We start from the raw sequence: 8,264 nt of genomic DNA on the forward strand, positions 1-8,264 counted from the left end.
TCAGGGGATGCCTCCATGGCTCAGTGGGCTAAGCCTCTGCCTTCAGCTCAGGTCAGGATCTCAGGGTCCTAGGATCGAGCCCTTCATCGGGCTCTGCTCAGAAGGGAGGCTGCTCCCCGCAGTCCCCCTGCCCTCCCCTTCCTCTTTGCCTACTTGTGATCTCTCTCTCTGTCAAATAAATAAATAAAACTTTAAAACAAAACAAAACAAAAAACCACTGAGATTCAGAAAGGTGAAGCAGTTTGCCATAGCTGTTGAGCTTATGAACGAGGAGCTGCAATTTAACGCACACACTTGCTCCCAGCTGTGGACGGCAGACTGACACAAAAAGAACACGGATCCCGGGGCGTGAGCAGCACCTGCTGGCTTCTGAGTGCTTGCTAGATTCCAAGCACTGCCCTAGCACCTCGTGGTCATCTCCATGAGTCTTCATGATAGCCCTTGGAGGTAGGTATCAGCCCCATTTCTGAATGAGGACATTGAGCCTCAGAGGTACCTTGGTAGCTTGGCCAAAGACCTAGCTAGTGGCTAGTGGACCCAGGGTTCAGAAAGGGGTCCTTTGCATCCCTGAGCCTGAGCTTCAATGCCTCTGCTCTGAGGGGTTCAAACAAGATGCTAGTGGAATGTGTGTGGAGGGAGGGTCTCTCCACTTGGGGGGTCTGGGCTTCTCTGACCCTGGAGCTGGGATACCCTCCCCTGACATTCACCTTGATCCCAGACCACCAAGATCCAAGCAACATTTGGAGCAGGCCCTGAGTGTTGGAGTCCGCTTCTACTCCTCACAATGCCCACACTCCTTCTGGAGTAGAGGGGTCAGGGCATTTGAAGGGAAGAAGGAAGATGTATCAGAGAGCCTGTGTCTGCAGCACAAAACCACTAGCACATGGCATAAACTTCTCTGCTTCAGGCTTTCCATGCCCCTGCCACCGAACCTTCCACATTCAGGAAATGTTGGCAAGGCAGCTACAGGGATGTGATTTCTGAATTTCACATTAATTATGTATGCTCCGTTTACTTCCAGAAGAGATGTAAAGACAATAAAAGACATGGATACAGGTAAATATTTTAAAAATGAGCACTCATAATGAAACCAAAGTGGAGAAGAAAGAAACAGTTTTCCTCAAAATTCTGGACTAGGGATAATCATTGCAACTGAGCATCAGAACTTTTATTTTTTTAAAGATTCTTATTATTTTTTTAAGATTTTATTTATTTATTTGACAGAGATCACAAGTAGGCAGAGAGGCAGGCATAGAGAGAGGAGGAAGCAGGCTCCCCGCTGAGCAGAGAGCCGGATGGGAGACCCAATCCCAGGACCCTGAGATCATGACCTGAGCCGAAGGCAGAGGCTTTAACCCACTGAGCCACCCAGGTGCCCCAGATTCTTATTTATTTGACAGAGAGAGTGAGTGAGTACAAGCAGGGAGAGCAGCAGAGGGAAAGGGAGGAGCAGGCTCTCCACTGAGCAGGGAGCCTGATGGAGGGCTCGATCCCAGGAGATCATGACCTGAGCTGGAGGCAGATGCTTAACAGACTGAGCCAACCAGGTGCTCCAAGCATCAATACTTAATTGTGATCTTACTGACAGTGGAGGCAAAAAGAGAACCTATGAATTGACATTTTGTCATTATCTAATAAAAGGAAGTAGCTGTACCAGATAGTCACAAGAACCAAACTTTCTAACACTGAATTAACTATAAGAGGAATTTGTTATACCTTATTCAGGCACTGGCCAGGAGCCTTATATATAATAGTATCTAGAACAGCACTTTTACAAAGGATACAGAAAGGGTTCTCATGTGAATTTTTCTGGTATTAGTGGTCCTCAGCCATGTCAGAATAAATATTTCCTTCTTATAGCAAATATGTTAATATTACTTTACTATCCTGAAATAAAGTTCACAGAGAATAGCCTATCTGTACATTTACTTTCTTCTCTTTTGTATGAATCCATCCATGTTAACATTTTGATGTATTTTTTTCCAGTTTCTTTCCCCCATACATAAGTTTCTAAAGTATTTTAAAGTAATTATAGAGAGGAGTACCTCACTGGCTCAGTCAGAAGAGTATGAGACTCCTAATCACAGGGTCATGAGTTCAAGCCCCATGTTGGATGCAGAGATTACTTAAATAAACAAACTTTCAAAAATGTGAATTTAAAAAAAAAAAGTAATTATAGAGATACAATTCTATATACTTTATTTTTACCTTTTTTTTTTTTTTAAGCAGGCTTCACACCCAATGTGGGACTTGAACACATGACCCTCAGATCAAGAGTCGCACCGTCTACCAACTGAGCCAGCCAGGCACTCCTAATTTCACTTTTTTAAACTGAGGTATAATTAACATATAACATTATAATACTAGTTTCAGGTATACAGCATAATGATTTAATATTTGTGTATATTGTAAAATGATCACCATAATTGCACATTTACTCTTTAAAGAAAGTCAATGTCCTAATTAGTAGAAAAGAGAAAGTGATTAAAAATAAAATAGAGGCACCTTGGGGTGCCTGAGTCGTGCAGTCAGTTAGGCATCAGATTCTTGGTTTTGGCTCAGGTTAAGTTCTCAGGGTCATGAGATCAAGCTCTGTGTGGACATGGCTCTGCTCTGGGCATGGAGCCTGCTTCAGATTCTCTCTTTCTCTCTGCCCCTCCCCTGCTCTCTCTTTCCCTCTACCTGTCTCTCTTAAACAAATAAAAAAAAATAAAATTAAAAAAAAAAAAAATAGGGGCACCTGGCTTTCTCATTCGGTAGGGCACGTGACTCTTGATCTCGGCATCATGAATTCGGATGCCACACTGGTTGCAAAGATTACTTAAATTAAAAAAATTTTTTCTTAAATAAAATAACATTATTTGAATATGCAAATGCTTGCTCAAGAATGACTCTAGAAATCTCAATGAAGAAGCCCATTGCTTGCACCTACACAGACTTACTTTGAATGTGACACCTACAAATACTGACACAAGTGTGTTGTTTGAGAACTCAGATACCACCAAAATGAACAGTTCATGTTAATTTAATTCTTGGGAAAGTCAGTGTTAAAAACTCTTTTTATATTTTAATGTTAATTAGAGATGATTCTAGGCTCAAGTGATTATAATCAAGCTTATCACCCATATGAATGTCTGGAAAGACACTCAAAAGTATGTGGAATATGGGACAATTGGGGGAGCAATTTTTAAATGTGTGAGCCTGACATCTTTTCCTCCAAATGCTTGAAGACTCCCTAGTTTTTGGACAACCAAAAACTCCCCACAGATTCCCATAATGACCCCTAGGGGGCAGCATCTCTTACTTTGTGAATCATTGTCCTTGATCAACGCTCTGTTATAAAAAAAAAAAAGCAGATGGATAACGTTAAATTTTTAAATTGCAGCTCTGTGATTGCATTTCTAAGAGAACCCGAACTTACACATTCCTGGTACAGGATTTGATGTGACCTCATTCCAATGTTGAGCCCTAGAGAAGTTAGTAACAATAGTACTGACCTATCTATGTAGGGCTCTCCATTTTGCCAAGAGCTTTCAGAGGTGCCATCTCCTTAGCCACAAGAACCCCTTAAGTAGATTTTTATTCTCCACACTGAGAGACGAAGAGGCACGGAGAGAAAGGTTATCATGCCCCATAGATCAGGCACTGCTGGTTGTCATGGTATTGTCTTGGCTGGACTTTGTACAGCAGCAGGCCTGCAAACAGTTTGGGAGGGACATTTACTGGCCAGTGCCGGAAGACAGAATAGTGCTTCAGCCTCTTATTTTACATGTGAGGAATCTGAGGCTTAAAGAGGGAGATGGGTGAATGAGGAATCACTCGCCCCCTCCCTGATGACAGACAGCCATCTGTGCGAGCGGATGGCCAGAGCGATAAAGTCCTGCTAATCCCTCAAAGTCACAGAAATGGGCCCAGAAATGGAGGAGGATGGCTAGGAATCCAGGTCTGAGCCAAACACATTATAAATATATCCTCCTCAATATCTGGGAATGACAGGGACTCCTGATTCCCCTAACCCCCCTCCACACCCCAGTCTTCATCCTATTCAAATGGGTCCTGAGCCCGGGCAATCAGACAGGCGGTCCTGCTCATCCCTGGGTGCATATGAAATGTTACCTGGCACGACCTCCAGGAAAGCCCAGGCAGCATAGGAGGTACAAGGGGGTTCCAAAGGGCAGATCTGAGTACAAATCCAGCTGCAACCCCAAAACTGCCTGATTGCCGAGCTAAAATGGGGATAGAGAGAGGGTATGAAGGCAGCCTAGGGCAAGGAACCATGACTCCGTAACTCTCAGCTTTCAAGTTTCTGTAACTCTGGGCTCATGGTACCCTAAGAGAGAAGTACCCTCAAGGGAGGTGTCCTTTCCCCAGCCAGCAGAGCTTTGTGTCTCCTTCTCTTGGTACACTGGAAGGAGAAAGAGGGAGATCCCTTCTCCCAGGGGACACCTGCCACTCTCTGAACTCTGAGCCAGGGTTGCTGTCTTGGGTAAAGGTGTTCAAAATTCCAGGAGGCCTTGGAGACCTACCATCTCATTGTAAGCATGATGATCTCTCAGCAGAGAGATGAGGGAGGAGGACTGTCACATTTTAAAATTTCCCACTTGAAGGGAAGGAGGGAGAGAGAAAGAGAGAAAGAAAAAAATGAAAGAGAAGAAGGAAGGAGGTAAGGAAGCAGCATTTGGGGATTGTGTGTGTGTGTGTATCTTTTCTTTTCTTTCTTTTTTTTTTTTTTTTTTTTTGAAGCGTTCGTTCTTAGTAGCAGCTGTCACCAAGGAAGCACCTACCATGTGCCAGACATCAAATTCTGCTACACATGATCTGATTTAAACATCACAAACCCCTATCGTAAAAACTACTATTATTATTCCCGTCTCGCAGATTAGCAAACTGTATGTCAGAGAAGTTGAATAATGGGTCCTAAGCTAGAAAGCAAAAATCAATCAATCAATCAATCAAATAGCATATTCAAAATTTGAACCCTTGGCTGTCTGGCTCACAAGGGTATACCCATTTCACTAGCTTCTCTGCTGTTTTACCTAGTCCTCCAGCCTCGTGGCAGATTCTTATCACTGCCTCCCGCAGGACAGATGGAGCCCTGAGCCTCAGCAAAACTGACAATGTTACTGACTGTAGAAGCAGGGAGAAGGCAGCCATTGTCTCATCCATTTGTTAACGGCAGTGTTGAACTCAAGAACAGAAGCCCAGGAAAAAGGAAGAAATTCAAATTAAGGCTTACATTCTCACTAGCTGGGTGACCTGGACTGCTACTTACTTGTTTTTAGCTTCAAGACCTTAAAATGGGGAAGAAAAGCTAGTCTTAGGGCAATTGTAAAGATCGTACAAGATAATGTGTGTGAGGTGTTGAGCACAGGATAAGCAACATTACCTAAACCCCTCTACCCTAGAGGGTCACATTTTTTGTTCAGATGCTGGGTAAGTTATTCTAGCTAATTACGCAGACCAGTGCTTCTGAACCCGGTTGATGTCAGAATTACCAACAAAAGTATAAAGGCTTGGGCCCCACCCCAGGAGGTTTTGACTTAGGAGGACTGGGTGGGGCTTTTATCTTTAATAAATTCTCAGGTAAGCTGATGCAGAGTCAGGTTTGGGCGAACCAATCTGCTGGCATAGACATCTTGGCCAAATTAGCGAAGGGATTCTGGTGGGTTCCCTCTCCAAGTCCCTTTCTCCCTTTTCTTCTCCTGATCACCCATATTCTCCCCACTGGCTTCTCTCCCCAGATCAAGTCTGTATGGCCTGGCAGTGAGTCAGTGACACTCAGTGTCCCATGAAGACTGTCTTTCCAGAGGTTAGGGGAACCCAGAACGGGGCTGGAGAACAGGATGCCAGCGTTTCTGCTCTGGATTTGCCCCCTGTGACTCACTGGTGGCCCAGGGCCAGTGAGTCTTCAAGCCTCAGTTTGCTTATGGTCCATAGATAGTTGGGGAAATTGGAGTGGTCCATTTAGATTCTGCTTCTTTAGGAGTAAACCTGTCACTTGACAGCCAGAGAGCTGGTGTGTATGTGCGAGGGCGGGGGGCTAGGATACATGAAAAAAAATCCTGCATAATTGTGCTTTCCCATCACCATCTCATTTGATGCCCACAGTGATAGGAAATAAATTCCAGCACCTACCTGAGCCTGTAATGTCCTCTGTTCTCTGTCCCTAGCCTTTGCTTCAAGGTTATCTTATAACCCTCCTTGCTTTCTGGCCTTCTTGCTGTTCCCTGAATCCTCCAAGTTTGTTCCCACGTCAGTTGGTGCACTAATGTATGTGGCTTGGAATGCTTTAGCAATGGATGAGCACAAGTCTGTTTCCTTCTTTTTATTCAGGCCTCAGCTTACACATCACCTGCTCAGAGACGAGTTTGCACTTTAAGTGTCATCCCAAGCACTGGGACACATGTATCATTGCATTTGAACTTGCACTGTAGCTGTTTCTCATTTTTTAAATTTACTTAATATGTTGCCTGTTTCCCTTTCTGTAGAATGGAAGCATCATGAAAGCACATTCTTGGTTGCCTTGTTTACTGCTGGGTCCCTTGTGCCTGAAAGCATTCACTGCATGTTTGTGGAATAAATAAGCTAATGGGATGAATCCAGCCTGCATTTTGATTTATTTTCTTTGATCAGAGGACACCCCAGGTTCTGAGAGGGGAAATGACTGTCCCAAAGGCATTCCAGGTCTTTGTCTTCTTTTTCTAGGGCCTTCCCGTAAAACCTGGCTGACACACAAACCAAGGTGGGGTGAGGCTCCTAGGTGTGGTGAAAGCTTGGAGTTGCCCCAGGAATGGGGCGGCTAAGGCTGATGTAGAGGTGAGAAGGCGGAAAGACGGAGCGTGCAAAGGGAGAGGCAGGCTGGGACAGGAAAGCAGGGTGTGATCCTGGAAGCAGGTAGGGGCAGGGGGTGACTTGGCTGTGTGTCAGGAAGTGTTTCCCTCCACCCTCCCCCGGGGAGAGCCCTGATCCCAGGGTGGTTTTGTTTGGGGGAAGGAGGTGGTCAGGCGGTTGCTGAGGGAGAACAAAGGTGTGGCCTGGGTGGTGACCATCCACTAAGGTACTAGTGATCACCCAAAAGAATAATCCCACAGTGGCACTTGGCCAAATAGGTGACAGGTGAGCTTCCGCCTGAAACCAGTCCAACCGACAACATATAACCTCAGACCTGGCGGGAAGGGAGAGATGAAAAGGCTCTAAGGGAACAGAATAGTCAAGGTAGAATGCTTAGCAATAATAAGATAATAGGTCACTTTTATTGAGAGCTTGTAATACGCCTGGAATTGTACTAACTGTTTTCTTTATAGGAGTTTCCTCATTCAATCTTCCAAAAGCTCTCTACAAAGGAGGCCTTACTATTGTTATTTCCATTTGAGAGATTTGGAAACTGAGGCTCAGTGAAATTAAATATCTTGTTCAAGGTTGTTCAGGAAGCAGCCAGGTCTGGATTCCAACTTAGGTATGTAGTAATTCCAGTGTACTATGGAAACCTAGGCCTGGGAAGGGTTGGTAGGAGCAGGTCAAGAGGGCAGACCCCTGCAAAAGTGGGGATAGAGAGAGACAGTGGGGGATAGCCTGGGTATAAATAGGAGGCCTGTTTTTATCTCTACACATGGGCTGAATCAGGCAAGCAGCTCTATTTGGCACAATTTGAGGGCTCTGAATGCCAACCCAGCTCTGTGTCACACAACTCCCTCCCCAGCATGTCTCTGGGAGCTGAAACATCTACTGGGAGAGTCATTTCTTTGGGTCAGAACATTGACAGCAGAAGACCCCTGTAAAAATACATAGGTTGGAGGAGAAACACATCAGTCTCCTGGCACTTGTTGAACATAGCAACCTAGGCTAGCCAGCTGGTTCCTATGGGAGAGGGTCTCAGTTTTGATGTTGGGGAAGAAGGTGGTGTTCCAAGACAGGGAATACTAAGAGGCATGTTGCACAACCATTGTCTCTCTGATCCCAGAAGCCTGGGAATTATAATCCATAGTTCAAAAATCTTAATGGTTTTGAGACGGTGTTCCTTGGGAGAAATATGGAGGGAAGCCACTCCAGCAGCTAGAAGAATACTAACTTCCTTTGCTTTCGCTGTATCGATACCAAGTGCCTGCAACTGCAACTCCGGTTACTTTGGGCTCGGGAGACCTGCTAGAATTAGTGTGTCCAATTTTTAAACGATATATGAATTAATTATTTACTATCTGCTGTGTTGCTAGGTAAAGACGCGAGTGTTACCCTTCAGAAGGTGACATGGGCGCAGATCCCTGGTG

This window comes from Meles meles, chromosome 3 (genome assembly GCF_922984935.1).
Source record: "Meles meles chromosome 3, mMelMel3.1 paternal haplotype, whole genome shotgun sequence".
In the NCBI taxonomy this organism is placed as follows: domain Eukaryota; kingdom Metazoa; phylum Chordata; class Mammalia; order Carnivora; family Mustelidae; genus Meles; species Meles meles.